The sequence below is a fragment of the Choristoneura fumiferana genome, chromosome 5, assembly GCF_025370935.1.
Source record: "Choristoneura fumiferana chromosome 5, NRCan_CFum_1, whole genome shotgun sequence".
NCBI classification, from domain to species: domain Eukaryota; kingdom Metazoa; phylum Arthropoda; class Insecta; order Lepidoptera; family Tortricidae; genus Choristoneura; species Choristoneura fumiferana.
The window spans coordinates 20,522,134-20,542,088 of NC_133476.1; the positions used below are offsets into that span (position 1 = coordinate 20,522,134).

Genomic DNA, 19,955 nt, shown 5'->3' on the forward strand with positions numbered 1-19,955 from the left:
TGAAACTTAACGGTAAAATTTGCACACGTTTTTAAATGAAACAACCAAACTATTTAAAATTGTGTTAACTTCTGTAATAAAAACATAATAATAAAATACCGCTAATAAATGTACATGTAGGTATTTTTAGTCCATTTGTGTTCGAAATACCGAGAAACGTGTGTTACAATTTGACTGTTACTTCAAATCTTAAATTAAACGGAGTATAGAATAGACTATTACCCGAAGCTTTTTTCGCTTTAACCACTAAGTTTTGGCTGGATTGCAATACCGGGATTGTACTAAATTACTTTGGAAATTTTCTAAAATGACATCATGAGCTATGAACATTCGTGCAAAATGTCATCTCTCTAGAAAAAGAGATTTTAAAAATTTTGGAATTTTACATAAGTAGATTCTGTGAAAATAATCCGGGACTTAAATTATTGCTAATAATCACCTAGATGTTTAAATCCAAAAATGCAAATACTTAATTTGTCAAGAAACCCTCCTTGTAAACAAGAAATGTATTTTCTGTGGACAGACGGACAGTTAGTGGAGCTTTTAAAAGAATTGGTGATGGTACTCATCGAGCAGCGAGTTCTAAAAAGGAATTCTTTTAATACATATGATTTCAGTTCTCAGTTTCATATTATCATTTTATCTACCTAAGAGTATTCACTCTATCTCGCCAGATAGATACATACATCACAGCTGTCTGCATCGTACCTAAAAAAACACTTGTTATCACAACCAGGGCAATCGAATGAGATATTATAGTATTCTTTCTCGATACAAAGGAAATAAGATAAAATTTTTGCACTCAGTATTTCTGATTCTGGGAACTAAAGATTGTAAAAACTCTTAAGACTGAATGATTATCTGATTAGATGAATTTTGTTCGAAAATAAACAGTCAAAGGGGTTATTAACATTAGCTTAATCTGTATATATGAATGTAAATATATGTAGAGATTTCGCAGTGACCTTCAAGGGTGGACCGAGGAAATGTATTATTAAAACGGATTAAATATTGGTGGCTGTGTTAGTTTTCCATCTGCTTTTCCGTCGTACTCACTTCTTTAATTTGAGTGTAAAAAATATGGAGCCAACTATGCTCATTAAGCTGCGAGTTGTTGTTGTTGTTTCTTTAAAAAAAATATGGCTCTGTCCATTGGAGGACAATTTTGCCAGTGTCTAGTAGTTTTTGCCGTTGTACGGTAAAAAAATTCTAGAAAACGAAATATGAGAGGTAATGGTGGATGAACGATGACAGCGCGACCGAGTCTCAAGCTGCGAGTTATTACGAGAAAACACCATTTTAATACCTATACCTGTTGTTGACACTAAGGTAATCACAGTTTCTAATCAAACAAAACAATACCTGCGTTAACAAATCAAGCAATCTTACGCATTATTACACAACCGCGTGAAAAAGTAAACAAACTTTGTTCAAACTTCTTGGCAGTGTATGACATTTCCTTTGGCTGGTTAGCGTTCGCGCGGGAAAAAGTTGAACTAGTTTGTGGTAGGCGTCGTCTTGAGCGCACGTTGCTTCAAACGCGCATGGCGGGAAAATTGTTAGCAAAATTCGAAAGGTTTTTTGTTTTCGCAAAGTGTTGTGAGTTTTAGTGCTACACATAATACAATTGAGTTGGTGATCCAATTTCCGAGGAAGTGAACTTTTTACAAACGAATGCGAAGGTTTTAAGGTGAGCTAAATAAATACCGTGAAACTGAAGTAAGATTTCAGAAATGTTCAAATGCTTCAGTCACCCCGCGAATCCCGAACTACCTCGTTACAACTAGTTTTTGTATCCAATTTCATTAAAAATGTAATATTTTCAAATATTGAAAATAACATAGCTACTTAATTTCGTCATAATACAGAATATTTTGCAATGCAATAATAAACTGTCATTTATGTTCACAGCATGCAGACTTTTTTAGAATCTCACTAGAAATAACAAGCTCTATTACGCGTTTTGTATTGTACCTAATATTTAAAATAGGGTTTTCAGGAAAACGTACATACATTCTTAAATTATTTAACCGAACAATTAAATACATAATAGTATGTACATACAGTTAGCATCAAAAGTAGCGCATCACTTTTTTACTCTGTCGCATTGACACCTTGACAAACTTGCATGGCGATTAGTACCGTGGCTGGAAAACGATAAAGTACGAAAGTGTATAGCTACTTTTGGTGCTGACTGTACATCGTCGTTTCAAACTTGTAAGCTTATATGTTCTTTGCATGTCATATTGCATGAAAAACTAGTCATGGACCCAAAATAACAGGAATAAAATGAACATACTAGGCTGTATGTACCAGATCTAGATACGGAATAGAAAATTTTATTTTAACGAATTTAGTGTTTTTAGGCTTTTGAAAGTATGTAATAGTATGTAAATTCTTTATTGTACAAAAGAAAAGAAACAAAACAATTGAAAAGTTTCAGAAATTATACACTCTGCTATCGTAATCTGCATAATATAGATGTGCCAAATACCTAAGGTCAGAGGTGCGTGGTAGAGACCTCAGGTAGAGACATTGTGCCTATTCGTGAAGTTATATTTGCAATAATTGCAATATATGTAGTTTCCACCACAAACGCATTATTTTCCTTACATCAAAGTACAAGCTTTTATTTAAATATAATATTACATTACTATTTACATCAGCACTGTGGTCATCCGACACCAAAAAATTTGTTCGCAAGGTGTCGGATAAACTTGTTAGCGTCTCTGGCGACCCCGATAAATGTTTTACATAAATAAATACTTACATTATATAATATCTTAAACTAAGTTAATATCATTAATAAAGGTAAAATAAAAGTACCCAATAGCTAAACTATCACCAGATAAAAATGGTAAAACTTTTATAATTAAGATACCTATGTGATAATGTAGCTTCTCAAATAATATAACGATAACAAACTAGTAGATTTCTTTCAAACACATCGATGGAAGGTATTTAGACCCGGCTAACGACATTCGTAATATATGCAAGGTTATATAAACTGCAATAATGCATGATTTCAAAATACAGACGACCAGATGGCCTAGTGGTTAGAGAACCTGACTACGAAGCTTGAGGTCCCGGGTTCGATTCCCGCGTCGGGGCAGATATTTGTATGAAAAATACGAATGTTTGTTCTCGGGTCTTGGGTGTTTAATATGTATTTAAGTATGTATCTATCTATATAATTAATTATATTTATCCGTTGCTTAGTACCCATAACACAAGCTTTGCTAAGCTTACTTTGGGACTAGGTTAATTGGTGTGAATTGTCCCGTGATATTTTTTTTTTTTTTTTATTTAAAATATGAATTTACTTAGACGGATTCACTCGAATTTTCTATCACCGAGAATCTGACGAAAAGGAAGGTGTAAAGTCACGCATGAAGCCAATAAGTAGCATATTTGGTTTTGTTTCTGGCGGGTTCAATAAAGTGAGGGATACGAAATATACTGAGCGGCAAAAAATCTGGCCCTCAAATGTATGCAGTTATAGGTAATTTTGTATGTAGAGTGGGCCAAATTGTACTTAGGTTAGGTAGGTACCTACGTAACATACTAAGACCAGCATTATTCTTACTTTGATCGAAATAAGCCACATTTCTTTTAAAACTCTGTTGAATAAGACTACTCACTTGGAAGACTTAGTTTGATGCACAGTCGGCAGTCTCCTTGAGCCTCATAGACTACTTAAACCAAGTAGGTACTGCCGCAGACTCTACACATTTAATTATCTAAATTCCCACATTCACACCTATGTTCTCAAGTCTGCTAATAGTCGTAGTCTACACGTCACGGTGACGTGGTCTACAATAAACCTTATCACTGCCTTATCAAATGGTAATTTAGTTGCCTGTTTGTTGGCTATGTACTAACCACCTGGGAGGAAAACGGTTCAATGAGCCGAGATTGTTATTTGGTATTTCTGAAAGGAATATAAAGTGGAAAGGTAGTAAAATAACAACGACTCGTAGATGAGTGCGGCTTCATTCAGTTTTCCTCATTCGACTGATTCAAATCAAATAAAAAAAGTGTATTATTTCTGGTTGGTGAACTGGCTCGTTGGTCGCGGTCCCGCCAGTTTTACGTCAGATAATAGATTTCCACAAAGTAAAATCTTATTTAATAAATTATAAATCAATATTTTGTATCGCTTTTGTAATGCATTGCTACGTGCAACAAGTGAATTTGAAACAGTTTCGATTGTTAATTGCATCTCATCTCATCACAATATCACATGCTCTTTCAAAATACGGATCGTTGGTTCTAATACAGTGAATTTGGAACAGTTTCGATTGTTAATTGCATCTCATCTCATCACACATATCACATGCTCTTTCAAAATACGGATCGTTGGTTCTAATACAGTTCGAAGCTTCATTGCCACGTGCAACAAGTGAATTTGGAACAGTTTCGATTGTTAATTGCATCTCATCTCATCACAATATCACATGCTCTTTCAAAATACGGATCGTTGGTTCTAATACAGTTCGAAGTTCAAAGCGCTCTATATATTTTAACTATATATTTGTTTAGGCTTTATATATAAGTATATTTTATCTTGCTATTATAATTTATTCCAAATAATTCCTCGCTATAAGCAGCATTTCATTAGCCGTTACATGTCGTTCAACATTTTACTTTTAGGTATAAAGAAAATGTTTTATAAGATGACCAGACACGTCTATTCAGATACCGTTTTAACTTAAAGAAGACAGAAATGATACGAATCAAAGTCAAAGTCAAAGTCAAAGTCAAAATATCTTTATTGAATTTAGACTATAACAAGCACTTATGAATGTCAAAAAAAATCTACCACCGGTTCAGAAAAACCCCTGTTGAGAAGAATCCGGCAAGAAACTCAACGAGGTATATTTTTTTTTAAACAGACTTATAATATTGTTAAATGATATCTATACCTACATCACGCATTTAACACAACTTTATGAAATCGGATTTATTGCGTAAACTATCATAGAAATAGTTCTACAACGACTCTGGTCCGTACTTTCACGGATTCGGATCAGACATAGTGTGAACCGCTCTAAATAGAGATTTATATGCAGATTCATAAAATCCAATGTCTATTTGTCAGGACTAGAATGCAGCGCGTGCATTTTACTGTTAATTTCTCATGATTAGCCCAAGAGCTGAGGCAGTTCACAAGACTGGGGTCCCATGACCGTTACAGAGCGATAGGCACGTTCTAGTAGCATTCAAACTGCTGCATTGGCATTGTACTTTGAAAATATTGTGTGAACACTGTTCAGGAAGTATAAGAATGCCCTTTTAAAGCATTTTGATGTCTAAGTGCGTTCCCACCGGAATCTAACTTAACTCGATATGACAGAGAAGCCTTTTGTTTCGCATAGAGTTTGTGCGAAAGTATAGTTTAATCGAATGATCGTTATAGGTAGAGTCATTCACGATGACGCGTGTCATGGTCGTGGTTCTTATTACAATGTCATTAATGGCTAATTTTGACAAAATCACGCGTGTTCGTGGATGGCACTAGGTATACACATAATTATAAAATTGAAATATTGTTTCGTTTATAAAATAAGTTTCCTTTATAAAAATCGAAAACACACGTTTCTCCACAGAAGCGTCCAAGTTAGGTCAATTTTTCCCCCAAAGCCCATATAGTTCATCGAAACTGTTAGAGCCGCTTCCGAAATCCCGGAATAAATAAATAACAGTTGCTCGTTTAAAGGTAAGGTACCTATTACGAGTAACTAGGCTAACAGGTTAGTGAATAACATATTAAGAATAGTAGGTACTTCAGTAGCTTGTACCCTAATTGCCAAAACCATAGTAATGCAACGTATTCAACAATAAAGTATGCCGCTGAATTACACGCGATATCTCTAAAGGTTTATTTAAATGAAGATTCATTAGATTTGGTAAATCGTCATAAATCCACACGGCCGTGAGCGCACCTAGTTCATTACCAACCGCTCATTTGTTAAATGGCCAACTTTTATTAGGGGCCCGTTCAAAATGGGTAAAAACGGAACCTCTATTTTTTACTTTTTAGGAGATAATACGGAAAACAAACTAATTTACTTGGTTTTTCACAGCTTTATCTGAATCTCACAAAATTTTCGATAATAGAATGATATTCTGGCTCTCCTTATTTGTTTCATTCGCTTAGTTTTGAGTGGTGTTCGGCCAGAAGCCGTATTGCCTAACTTTCTGGCGCTCGCGATCACAATCAAATGACAGTTTTTGTATGCGAAATCTGTCATTTGATTGCGATCGCGAGCGCCAGAAAAGTTAGGCAATACGGCCTCAGGTGTTAAGAGAAGTCTCTTCGTTCCATTCTCCATACAAACGTAGTTCCGGTCTCATTTGAAAACTAGGCAACAGAGATAGATGAAATTTTGTAAGTATGGACTAGACACATATAAATGTGTAATATCAGAATTACAGGAGCTCAAACGACGACAAAAAAAAGTTGTCAACTTTGCACGAGAATTACAGACTAATAAAGCATTTTTACAAAAATCGCAAAAAACACAGGCATAGAAAATATAATGAATATCTTGATTGTAAAATATCATTGATTACTGTGCTATACTTTTCGTATAATATGAGGACAACGAAACCCAAAATTCAACCGCCCAAATCTTGAAAAGCCTACAGCTATCTCGATATAAATTACGGACGTCGTTGCGGAAGGCATGGGGGGGGGACGGCTGCGAGCGCTTATGTCACGAGCGATAAAGACATAAATATCCCAAACGAATAGCTAACGCGGCCGCGCGGCCGGCGAGGAAACTTCTCTTAAGTAGCTTTGCTTTGCATACATTTTTTTTGAGTGCCTAACTCTAGCATATACATGTTATGTCGTCGATTTCGTTAATGAAGAATTCTTCAGAAGAATCTTGGGTATTCTTTTAATGAAAATAAAAAAAAACCAGAACCCGTCCATCTAACGTAGCTGCTTTAACTAAAACAAAGTAACTTTAGTAGAGTCGCGGTTAGTTAATCTTTGTAAAAAATCTTAATTTTCCTCGCGGCCATGAGGTCCGGATGATAATATGTTAGTAGATACAGTCTACAGCAGATATACAGAATGTTTGGTAGAGTTTATAGATGTTATAAGCCAAAATCTACCTAAAGTTCAATTTAAACTTTCGTAGTGAGTACTACAAATAGTAAATTAGATAAAAAATCGTGGAATTCAAACATTATTAATACTTAATAATAATAATAAAATCTACCTAAGGTTCAAGTTAAACTTTTTTAGTGAATATTGTGCTACCTATTTGTAGGTAAATTAGATCAAAATATGTGGAATTCAAACATCCTGTATTTACACGGATGAAGAGTTTAAAAACAACTTTTTGCGACTCTATTGTCAAATTTTGCACAACAAATTAACAAAACAATTAAACTATGCTGGTTCATTTCCACCTACTTTCAACATTTTTAACTGTCTTGATATTTGATACTTGTATGCAGCTCCAACAACAATGCAGTTAGTGCCTACTTGATAGCTACTTATAATAAAGTAAAGAAGAGGTTAGGTATACTGGGTTTATTGGCACGAATTTATTTTTCAAATGTTTGTCCGATCGGCTACTTAGTTTCTAGTGCTGACTGTACGTAGAGATTTCGGTTTGATTCCGGCGGAGCTCGGAATTTTGATGCGTGGGAAACAGTACGTGGCTAATTAGCGCGAGTGCATATTTAATAGTATTAAAAAGAGTCAGAGTACAGTTAACTTGAGATTGGACTTAAAAATATTATTGATAAGTTGGGATCACTGAAAAAATATCGACTATTGCCTGACCATTTTATAGTTATATGCAAGGTGCTTGTAAAATAAGTTTTTTTTAAATTAAATATAAAAATAGGGTCATTCGACGAGATTTGAGAAAAAAAACTGCATTTTATTGATCATGCAATGAAATATTGTACATTGTAATGTAATGTAAACATTTCGATCGATTGTCATTTTTCGAATGTAACTGATTCATACTCGTAAATGGTAACATTGCTTACACGATCACGTCATTTTTATAAATAATTTACAAACATTATCTCTTACATTGTTGTTACATATCTCAAAGAGGAAATCAATTCTTAGTTTTCTCGTTCAAATTTTATCAACGAATGACGTCATCGTCATAAGATAAATAAAACTAACCTGGTGTCGTTTTCTTTTATCTGATTCTGTATGCATACTTATATTACCTAAATATCCAAGCGTTACTTTAGTTCATGGTACATTTCCATGCATCCAAATAAGTGAAACGAAAATGAACACTTGCATTTTCACAAGAGCGATAGTGTATGTCGAGGTTATATATAAACCTAGTTATAAACATTGATGCTCAGTGATCGCGTCGAATACCTTATGTAATGTATTGTATACACTTACCATATCGCTGTACCGGGAAGCAATAAAAATGTCTCATTTCTGTCAAAGACAGATGAATTATTTGTCAATTATTTAATTTAAAGTATAGCGCCTGTCTTTATTTCCAAAACGTCAAATATTTTGCAATATTGTAATAATCATATGTAAAACAACTGTCAACATGAATTTCTCCCATATTGGCTAATTAATCAAAGAGTCAATATCAGCGTCCGCGCAGAGAATCTCGCAGCATATCTAACTTTTTGCGTCGATCTCAGTCACGCGTGCGCATTATAAATATTCATTTGCTTTCCGTTGTTTCATTAGTTTGTTAGACTTTCATTACAAATATTAGTATTAAGTTTGATCAAAACTACAAATTATGAAATCAAACACGTACGTTTTACGATAATTTACGAGTGTTTTACGAGTAAATCTTCGCTGCTTGAAATATTGTTTTATCCAAAGCATTGATATTAAAATTGTTAGCATTTCTATAGACTCTATAAAAAGAAGTCTCTAAATTAGTTTTTTTTTATGTTTATTACCTCAGAAATCGGTTGGAAAATTATTTATGCTTAGTCCCATTTATATTTGAAGAAAAACTAGGAGTCCTTTTTTGTTTAAGTTATTTACTTCAAATGCGTACCTATATTGTGACATTTAACTCGACAAAAACTTGGTGTACCTAACCGTTTCACAGTTCCGCACATAATGGCTACCACCCGTACGCCCCCCGCTGATTTCTGCAAATGAATAAAAATATTTGACATGGTTTCTTACCTACTACTGTAAAAAAACTAGCCATCTCGCTTGCCCTCTTTGCTGAACCTCTATGCAACTGAGGTGTCGGCTTTCTAGGCGTTGAAGAGTTAGTAAGCCAGTCAATCACTCAGTTGTTTATTAAACAAAATAAGTCACAATATATTCAAATGTTGCACCTGATTTTTACCCAATATCAATCGTTCGATTGACTTAAAATTTGAGGTAGGTTTATATATAGAGCTTTGATGATAATCAAGTACCTACCATAAGTAAATAACCGCTGGGGTAAACGAGTTCCTGAGTGGAGACCGCGGATCGGCAAGCGTGGCGTGGGACGTCCTCAGACTAGGTGGAGTGATGATCTTCGCTGGTGTTAGAAGGTGGCTGGTAAGAACTGGATGAGAGTGGCCGAGGATCGTGCCCAGTGGCGTGCAAGTTGGAGAGGCCTAGGTTGAGCTGTGAACTAAGATATAGGCTGATGATGATAAAGAAGACAATTAAAAATGTAAACATTGTTTTGACAAAAATGTAGTTATTCGTCATTGCGTGCGTAGATGCAGCAGTGCGCATGATCCCAGTGCGCTTGCTCACGGTTGATATGCTCTCATCGCATGATGACATCGCTTATTATTTGATGTTTCGTTGGTTTATGCTCAATATGTCCTGAGTAATTTAATCATCGTCATCATATCAGCCGTACGATGTCCATTGTTGGGCATAGGCCTCCCCAGTATATCATCCGATCGTTAAATCCGCCCGATCACGAAATTCCTAAGCACATCGTGAAATGGCGCCATTTCATGGTATGCCTTAAAGTTGGCCAGGCACATCACGATGTACCCGAGAAACAATACGGCAGATCGATTAGAGCAACGCAGTCGTCGATATTCCTAGCTCTATACCGGCCATATTGTGATATGGCGAAAAAAAGAAATTTTAGGTACGACGAGCGAATTGAGGAGTGGTTAGAAATTGTGACCACAACGCACGAGCCGAGCGAACGAAGCGAGCGTGCCGCGGCAGTAGCCGGCGAAGTGCCAGAACCGATATGGCGGCGTTTCATGATATGCCTAGGAATTTCATGATCTGCCTAAACGTCACTAGGCAAATGGTTAAGCGGTGAGTTTTGAACGATATGGCGGATGTCCCTTAGCCAACTCATGAAATGGCTTTTTTACGATATAGGAATTTCGTGATCTGGCGGATTTTACGATCGGCCGCCGACATATAGACCTCCAGTTGCATTACGAGGGATGCGTTGCCCATACTCGATCGCCCCGCTTGGGAAGTGGGTTAGCAAGCGCAGTATAGGATGTAAAGGTGCCCATCTTCTGATATTACTTATATCCCACAAATTTAATTATGTCCTGAAAATAAATTTGTTAGCATTTCGGTTGCGGTTCGAACAAAAAGTCCGAAGGAACTGTTAGTAAAAGCATCCGGGAGAAACGTTTTTCATCAAAGCTCGTTCCCTTTACATCTGTTTCTTGCTAAATTGACAGTAAAATCTCGTTTACCGAAACCGCCTTATCACTGATTGGCCGGCTGCCCATGCGCATCCGTTTGCCGTAAAAATTAAACAGTAGGTAATTGATTTTCTGGGGAGACTGCCTGTTTTGTTTTTCAAAACAATCGTCCTAATGTGCCTTGCGTGTGGGGTAGGTCAATCAAATACTTTTGTAAACTTCTTGCTATATTGCCTAAAGCAGAGTTTAATAGAAATTAGTTTAGTATTAAGATTAACATTGTTTAATTTGATATAATAGGGTCTTTTTGCAGTTGATTAAATTATTTTAGAGTTTTTACCTGAAACACAGGGAATCCTAGTTCAGGGACTTGTTGTAAATATTTCTCTTACAGTATGTTTTAGTTCTTAAGTTAAAAATTATGTACCTAAACTGAGTTTTTTGAATAAATTATTATTATTATTATATACATCGTGTTTTTCTTGATTTCCATTAACTTCGACAGATGGCTCAGTTCATTGTTCGAAACTACTAGTTAATTAACTTTTTTTCTTATTTATCTTCAAAAAGCGACCCCTATGTTTAAAAATTCATTTATTTATGTAACACCTCCATCTTTGGGATACCGATTTGCATGTGTATCCAATTTCAAACTCGATTGGTTTATTCCGGAAAAAATTGGCTGTGACAGACAGACAGATACGCGAGTGAACATAAGCCTTCCGATTTTTTTCATAATGAGATACGAAATCTTTAAGACTAATGTTGCTAATGTTAGTGCGGTATTAGTTTGGAAGGACTAACGAGTTACCGAATTGAATGGCCACTCTTAAGATTTATGCTTGCTTTATGACCTGTGCTGACGCTTCATTGCCCATTTAGAATATTTAAAAGACATAACTTTTATTAGGAAGAGCCAATACTGAATATTGAGGAACTTCAACGGTAGTTAACACGCCTCATGCAGCTCACCCTGCCTGTCTGTTAGTAAAACATTAATTGGACCAAACTGGGCCGGAACGATTTCTAAATGGGCTTCCTAATGGCTTATCGGGCTTTGCTTTCAGCAGACTGACTAATTCGTGGAAACAGGTGGCATTATGTCTATAAATGAAAGGTAAAACTTACAGAACATTGTCAAAGCAATCTACAGATTTAGATAGAACCATGATTTACATAGAATCGTCTGTGAAATGTTATTTAATATCAGGTCGCGGCTATATCTTAATAATATTAAAAAGAGTTGAATTCGATTTTCTATTACGTTTACTCCTGTTACAAGTAGTTACGTACTTAACACGTGATGTTTTTGGTTTAATTAAGAAAATAGTAAAGAGAAGCTACATAATTAACTTTTGTAACTTTACATTATGCAAACCACGTATTTCATGGTAGGGTATCGTAAAGTAACATAACTTGGATCGCTACGCGCCAACAGGTCATAATTTTTGAAATTAATATTGTAAGAAATTGAATACTGAAAAATGGAAAATGATCGATTTATCGACAAAAAAAACTTTCCAAATATTTTTATAATAATGTAAGAATTATCTGCTTATCAAAAATAGTTGATCTTAACATTAAAATATTTAATCTTAGTTGTACAAAATCGTTTTATAAAGACAAAAATATTTACGAACAGGCGTGGAATTGAATGATTTTTAATATTTATAATACGTGTCTAAGAACTTCACGGAATTTATTTTAAAATTTGTATTTATACCTACAAATTTAAAATAAAATAATGTAATTATTTGATTCAGATGACCAGATGGCCTAGTGGTAAGAGAACCTGACTACGAAGCTTGAGGTCCCGGGTTCGATTCCCGTGTCGGGGCAGATATTTGTATGAGAAATACGTATGTTTGTTCTCGGGTCTTGGGTGTTTACTATGTATTTAAGTATGTATCTATCTATATAATTACATTTATCCGTTGCTTAGTACCCATAACACAAGCTTTGCTAAGCTTACTTTGGGACTAGGTCAATTGGTGTGAATTGTCCCGTGATATTTAATATTTAAAAATTTAAAAATTGATCTTATATGACGAGACACCACAAAATATTAATAAAAATTCGCTCAACAGAATCGTATGCAGCACAGGGCCAAAAGTATAAAATAAATTATAAAAGTAACCTGAGCGACTCAATAAAATGATTAATCCCAATTTGTTACTCATTCTTGAATGAATTAATAAGTACTATATTACAAGTCTAGGCAATTACTTTAGAAAAAGATCTTGAAGATAAATAATTATTTTACTGCAAAACTTCCGAGCTTGCGTTCAACTTACGAGGAAGTTTATTTGCGAATAAAGCGCAGGTGCCGTGTGAATATCCACTGGGAAAAATAATAAATTTATTCGATCCTGGTTTCAAAAGTAGTTCACATCGTATTGTTTGTAATTAACGCATTGTTTTATTATACTTCGTATCGTTTCGGGAAGTGAAAGTTGGGAAATGGACACTTGAGCGGTTATTATATCGCACGCCAGGCAATTATTTATTAAACTCCTGTCATTAAATGTTTTAATTTCAATAACAATCGTGCGTTCTTATTTTATTTGACTGAGTAAAAATACCTGTTTTCATTACAAGCCTTCCGTTAAACACGACTCAGTTTACAAATCCAATTTAAATAATAACTGTTTTTGTTAGAAATCATGTATAATTTTCTACTTTTATGCATCCGATAAACACACTGAAATAAGAAATCCAAATTATTTTGAGAGGAAAAAACCTTCCTTCGATTTCTGTCTTCATTGGTTACTTTACATCAAAAGTAGGTAGGTAGGTACTAGGTAACGTGAGTTGACTAATGGAATCAAATAACTGCATAGAAACAAATTGCTTACTCTACTGTTGTGGTTTAGTTCGTTGCACAACTATGGATGTTTTTGCTATCTTGATTGTACGCCATGGTACTTTAATTATGACTGGACAATGCTCTTGGCAACATGTTTCTTGCTCTATTGATAATAGAGACAAAGTGATTGTTACATTGAATCGATTGAGCTAGAAATCTCAGAAACCTTAATGTAAACTTAAATAATAGTAGGTTTCATACTGACGTTTAGACGTCATAAGGCTTGGGCAGTATAAGCAAAATATGTAATGCATGCATGCATAATATGGCGATCAGCACATATGTACGTTATATTACGTAGCGAAATACGGTATTTGACTATTTTTAATTTTGCATAACTTCAAACTGACACTGTGTATCGAATAGAAAAACAATTTTTAAGCTACCTTTGTATATACAAAAGGAAATAGGTTTCTTAATGATAGAGTTTAGCAAACTACCAATAAAGCAGTAAGATTTCTGTAACACTACTTGAATTTACTTGAATTTGTTAAGAGTTTGGTTAATTTTAAAAAAATATATCTGTCCATTTTCAACCGAATTTTCAGTGTTCTAGTAGTTTTCTTGTACGGTATAAAATTCTCAAAATAATATGAAGATATGGTATGAACGATGAGTACTCAAATACCTGTATTCATAGTTACCTACATTTAATTTTCAGTAACTTCAAAGTGACACTATATCTGCTGGAATACTTTGTAGATGTTTCATATAAAAGGAAATCCTTTCTTAAGTAGCATAAGTACAGGTTAACCTTCTGTTACGCGTACAGCGTAACTGGAGAAAAAGGCGATCTCGAATAAAAAGTCAATGTCGTTTTACCTATAAAACGGTTTACCATTCAGTGATACAATAAAACGGAGATGTGTAATCGTGTTTACACGGCTCGAGTTGTCTGTGAACCGATAAAAATCTGTCTCGTTCTCCGTTTAGTCTTACATTAACAGTAATAGTAGCGGGAGCTACAAAAACAAAATAAAGCGAATTTAATATTTTTTTCATCTCTCATACTTATACATGTCTAACAGAGTAGAAAACTATAATTTCTTCCCAAGGGTAAATATAAATTAAAAAATAAAAAGGCATTGGATGTCAATGGAACACTGTATTCAGCCTACACGGCATATACATGGTATAATTATTGAGGTTATAATGCAAGTAAAATATTGTTAAATCTTTTTCATTAGTTTATTATACGCAGAAATATAAAACAAAAAAGTTTAAAATTGTTAAGAATAAAAAACAATTGGTAGGTAAATGTCCAAACAGCCTATCTCTGTACAGTTTAACTTAACTCTTTGTGGTTCAATTTGATAGTGATATTGATAACTTACTAATTTTAGAAATAAATTGACTAAGTAAAATTCCTATTTTATCTACCTACTGTTTGTATTATTTTGAACATTTAAAATGTTGTTAAATAATTTATTGCTTAACAATAAAGTCAATTGTTTTTTTTTTAAATGACATTGACTACCGTCCTATGCTTAAAAAAAGTGACTTTGTCTTTTATGAATTCATTGTACATTTTTTTTCTATTCATTTTAGTTATTTTTACTCGATACATTTTTTTCTCATGTACTTGCAGTATAATTTTGTAGTTTCCTTGTAGTCGAAATGAAAAGCAGAGTGTTTAACTCGGGAAAAACACTAATATCACACTCGAAACTCTGCTATGCTCGGGTGCCAAGTTATCTTGTGTGATATTGGTTCTTTTCCTTCCTTGTTGAACAATCTACTATTACAAGCTTGTATTTAGTTTCACGTCCCGTTGTCTGTCTGTCTGTCATCAAATCTTGCAAGTTAAATTCGACCAACTTCCAGTGGTAGGATTGACTTTAAATTTGGTATACTTATGTAAATTGCGTGGCAATAAAATAATCTGGTAGTGATATCCTGGTAGTCCGGACGGAACTCTTCAACGGTTAATGGCATCGACTTGAAATTTTTTTGGGTGACAAAATAAGTAGGTAAAGTCAACAAAAAGTACAGTCAGCAAAATAAGCTGTAGGTGTGGGTTTTGTCACAATAAAGTGATATAGCTTAGCAATATAGATCCTAATAGGAAAAAACTTGTTTTAGTGATGATCCGGTTACATTGTATAAATATTTACCCATCCGTAATACGTGCATAAGAAATAACGCAATTTGACAATACAATATTGTACTTATGTAAGATGAGACGTACTTAAGAAAATTGTAGCTATCATTATAGCAATAAAACAAATGGCTATGTTTATTAGGTTAGAGTCAGTCGTAAAAAACGACATGTCTATGGTCTGGCTGGCAATGAATTAGGCTTTTGTTCGCCTTAATTAAGGGATTCCCTGCAATTTTATTTACTCATTTTATCAATTTGTGCAAGTGTTATCGCCATTCATCATCATCATCATCCCAGCCTATATACGTCCCAATGCTGGGCACAGGCCTCCTCTCAGAGCAAGAGGGCTTGGGCTATAGTTCCCACGTCGGCCCAGTGCGGATTGGGAACTTCACACGCACCATTGAATTACTTCGCAGGTTTGTGCAGGTGATGTTTTCCTCCAGCGCAAAGCTCGTCATCATCATCATCGGCCTATCTTAGTCCACTGCTGGACATAAGCCTCTCCAGTTGCACGCCACTGAGCACGATCCTCGGCCAGTCTCATCCAGTTCTTGCCAGCTAACCTGCGAAGATCATCGCTCCCTGCTCGTGGTAGATTTCAAATGTAATTCCGCACATGAATTTCGAAAAACTCAGAGTGGCGAGCCGGGGTTTGAACCCACGGCCCTCTGTTTGAGAGGCGATAGGTCAAACCACTAGGCCACCACGGCTTTTTTTACTAGTGTTATACAAGGTATTATTCTGGTAATAAACGAATATTATCCTACAAACTTAACAAAATAATACCTACCTTGTGTTAAAGACTGTCAAGTGCTGAGCATTGTCCGATGCAATCTCCGATCTCCCAAATGTCCTTATTATTATGATGGTCGTTAAGATTACAAGTATCTTGATAAACATTAAAAAAATAAGTTCTCATTGTAAGTTGTAACTTTTTTGACGTTTGTTATTGTTCATAAAGCCGGAAGGTGCTTGAGCTGTAAACAAGGCCGTATTAAACACACTGGGCGATGGGGATGAGCCTGTGCCCTCCGCTTGTCAAAAAAAATATTTTGGGCGATTAATAGAGCATTTCAACCGGTTCATTTTTCTGGACAAATTTCTGTAAACATACAGGAACTCGTGGTAAATTTCAAATGTAATTCCGCACATGAATTTCGAAAAACTCAGAGGTGCGAGCCGGGGTTTGAACCCACGACCCTCTGCTTGAGAGGCGATAGGTCAAACCACTAGGCCACCACGGCTGTTTAGGCCACCACGGCTGTTTCATTTGAAATTTACCACGAGCTTTGCGGTGAAGGAAAACATCGTGAGGAAACCTGCACAAACCTGCGAAGCAATTCAATGGTGCGTGTGAAGTTCCCAATCCGCACTGGGCCCGCGTGGGAACTACGGCCCAAGCCCTCTTGTTCTGAGAGGAGGCCTGTGCCCAGCAGTGGGACTTATATGACTGGGATGATGATGATGATACAGGAACTCAAACAAATAATCGAAAACGACAGCCAATTCGTAAAAAATGTGACCAGAAAAATGAGGTAGTTTAAACGCTCGAATAATCGTCTTGTTCACGCTTGCTGTGAGTGGAAGTTTTGGGATTTTAAAGAATTACTTTAGACTTTTTGGTAGAGTGTTTATGTACGAGTACTATTTGTTTCCATTATTATCCATTAGGTACACACACTAGTGCGTGAACTGAGAGTAACTGGTGCAAAAACGACAAGTGTTTATTATATACTAACTCTAACTGCCAGCACTAAAAATGCGACTTTGTACAGTCTCTAGCACAAGATGACGACGATGATCGAGATGACGTTTTTTTTTACTACTTTCTAGCCCTACCCCTTCTTTACGTCACTCTCAAATAGTCAGATTAGTAGAATATACACGTTTTAGTATGTAACTAACTCATCCTACCTTAATCTGACGCGCTCGGGAATTTCAGATGATGATTTTTTTTCAATCTGAGCCTTTATCCTTGACGAGCGGCATGTATATGGGGCTCATAGTTAGTGAAAGGACTTAACCGGGTACAAGGTATCCCCCTGTATATTATCTGTCGCGCTTTAGTAATCCGAAATCCCCTCTTGGGCTCCCCTGCTGTTATGTACGAGCACTATTTGTTTCCATTATTATCCATTAGGTACACACACTAGTGCGTGAACTGAGAGTAACTGGTGCAAAAACGACAAGTGTTTATTATATACTAACTCTAACTGCCAGCACTAAAAATGCGACTTTGTACAGTCTCTAGCACCTATAGGTATCTGACATAGCAAAGCGTGCATAAATGTCTTATGCGACTCTATTTCAAATTTTGCATTAAGTATTCTTTTTATTCTTGCACGCGCCGTTCAAAAATCACTGCAAACAAATCTTATTGTCAGTGGCAGAAGGGCTGTCCTTAAATATTTATCAACGATTGACTGTATAAATATTATTGTCCTAGATTTTACGTAACAATAAAATCATCATCTTTTATTTAGTGTCGTTTAAAAAAAACATAATCTACAAACTATTTAGTCAGCAAATGTAAATCTATTATAAGTGCTTACTTACGCAAGTTACTATGTTTTTGCGTTAGCTGTGTTTGCGTTTACAAGTACCTAGGTACCTACCTACTTAACTGATACAAGTGGTCAGTTCATCGCAGTTTATAAAAGTGCATGTACAATACGGTATTCGACAATTCCTGAATTTGCCATGTCTTATATATTATTATGAAAATATAGATATACAGACACTGTTTAGCGAAGAGAAAACTTAAAATTGGATTTATAATGATTTTTTGAAAAATCAATATTCCTGTCTCATTCTCAAACGCTTTTCTCTATGCAGCAAGTATGGCACTACTTACGTGTGCAAGTATGCTTTTCTCTGTCTAATCTTGAATTTTAAACCTGTATAACTTTATTACTTGTAAATGTAGCTTAAAAATTGTTTCTCTATTCGATAACAGGCATTGTAAAGTTTTAATTTATAAAACATAAAAAAATTAGTCAAATACCATATTATACACACATGAAAAGAGGCTTAGAATACTCATTATCCTTAGAAAACTTTTATGTTTTGACTCAGTAATATTGAAATGGTCAAAACTAACTAGGGATAAAAAATATTCCTGGGTACTTTTGATGAGTGTATAAGTGTGTATCTTTAGTTAGAAATAAAGCAAATGACCTGTTAGTTTTTGTGTTTAATAAATAATGTCTCTATCTAAGGCTTTGACGTGTGAGTCATTCGACGACATATCTGTATTCGCCAGAGAAGGGATGTTGCTTATATTTTATTCACGAAGCGGCTATAGGCAGTTGATTATATCAAAACCTTTTACGATAACATCTCCATTTGTGCATGTTTTTCATACAGGAGATAGGTACTGTTTTTATTTAAGAAATATTACTTAGGTACTACCTATTTTTTAACTGAAACATGATAAGTGAAGAAACGCAACAAAATAAACACTAGGAATTTAAGATTAAACTACATACCTACTGGCGTTTTTTCGTGTTCAGAAATCAAAATTTGAAATTTTCAGCTATCTCTAGGAACTAATGTCGAAAAGTTTGCAAGAGTGCTTGTAACTGGATATGTGTTAAAAGTTATTAAGGTTTTGCAACTAAGGTATGTATTTATTTGTTAGGGACAAGACTTGGGCAAATTGCTTATAGGTATAGTTATTTTTAGGATAGTTTTCACTTAAATTGTAAAGGCTGACCAGGAATGTGATAAAACCTGACGCGAGGGCAGCACTTCTACGTTTTTATTGCAACATTCTTTACACTTACCTACTATACGATACCTACCAGTCATATTTACAATGTGTCGGTGATGTTATTTAAAGGAATATTTTCTAATCCCTCAGACTTCTTCTATGACAAATATATTTATACATTGTATTTTTTTTTCTTCTAAGGCTATGGATCATCTTCGGAATTTTAACGCACAAAAACACAAAATAACACTTTAAAATACCGCGCGCAAACAACGTTAAACTTTGACAGCAATAGACAGACGACATTTGAATTTAGTGTTACCAGTGCAAGAAATTAGTTCTATTGGTTTTCCGCAATATGGCGAGATTTTTATAATTCTGGTCAGCCTTTACAAATTAACTAAGCTATTTAAGCTGCCAGTATCTTCAGAACCTTGTATAAGGGGATTCCTTTTAATAATAGGTTTTAGTTTATTTATTTTTTATGTACAGTCACGATCGTTAATTTGGGACCCACTTAAGATCGAATATCTGTCATTTTGTATGACAATTCAAAGGACTTCACTTTTTCACGAAATGGGTCCCAAATTAACGATCGTGACCGTACACCTACTTTTTGTTATTGTTGTCGTACGTCGAGGTCAAAAATATCTTTTACATTACACCCA

General features: G+C 35.0%; 1 protein-coding gene across 1 annotated transcript in view; it reads left to right on the forward strand.

Annotated features, from left to right (window-relative positions):
- The first annotated feature begins 1,461 nt into the window (after nt 1–1,461).
- LOC141428402 (uncharacterized) overlaps nt 1,462–19,955 on the forward strand; it is a 38,355-nt gene continuing 19,861 nt past the window's right edge. Inside the window, exon 1 of the mRNA XM_074088392.1 lies at nt 1,462–1,690. The gene's annotated coding sequence lies outside the window, so the exon portion shown is untranslated. The remainder of the gene's footprint in view (nt 1,691–19,955) is intronic.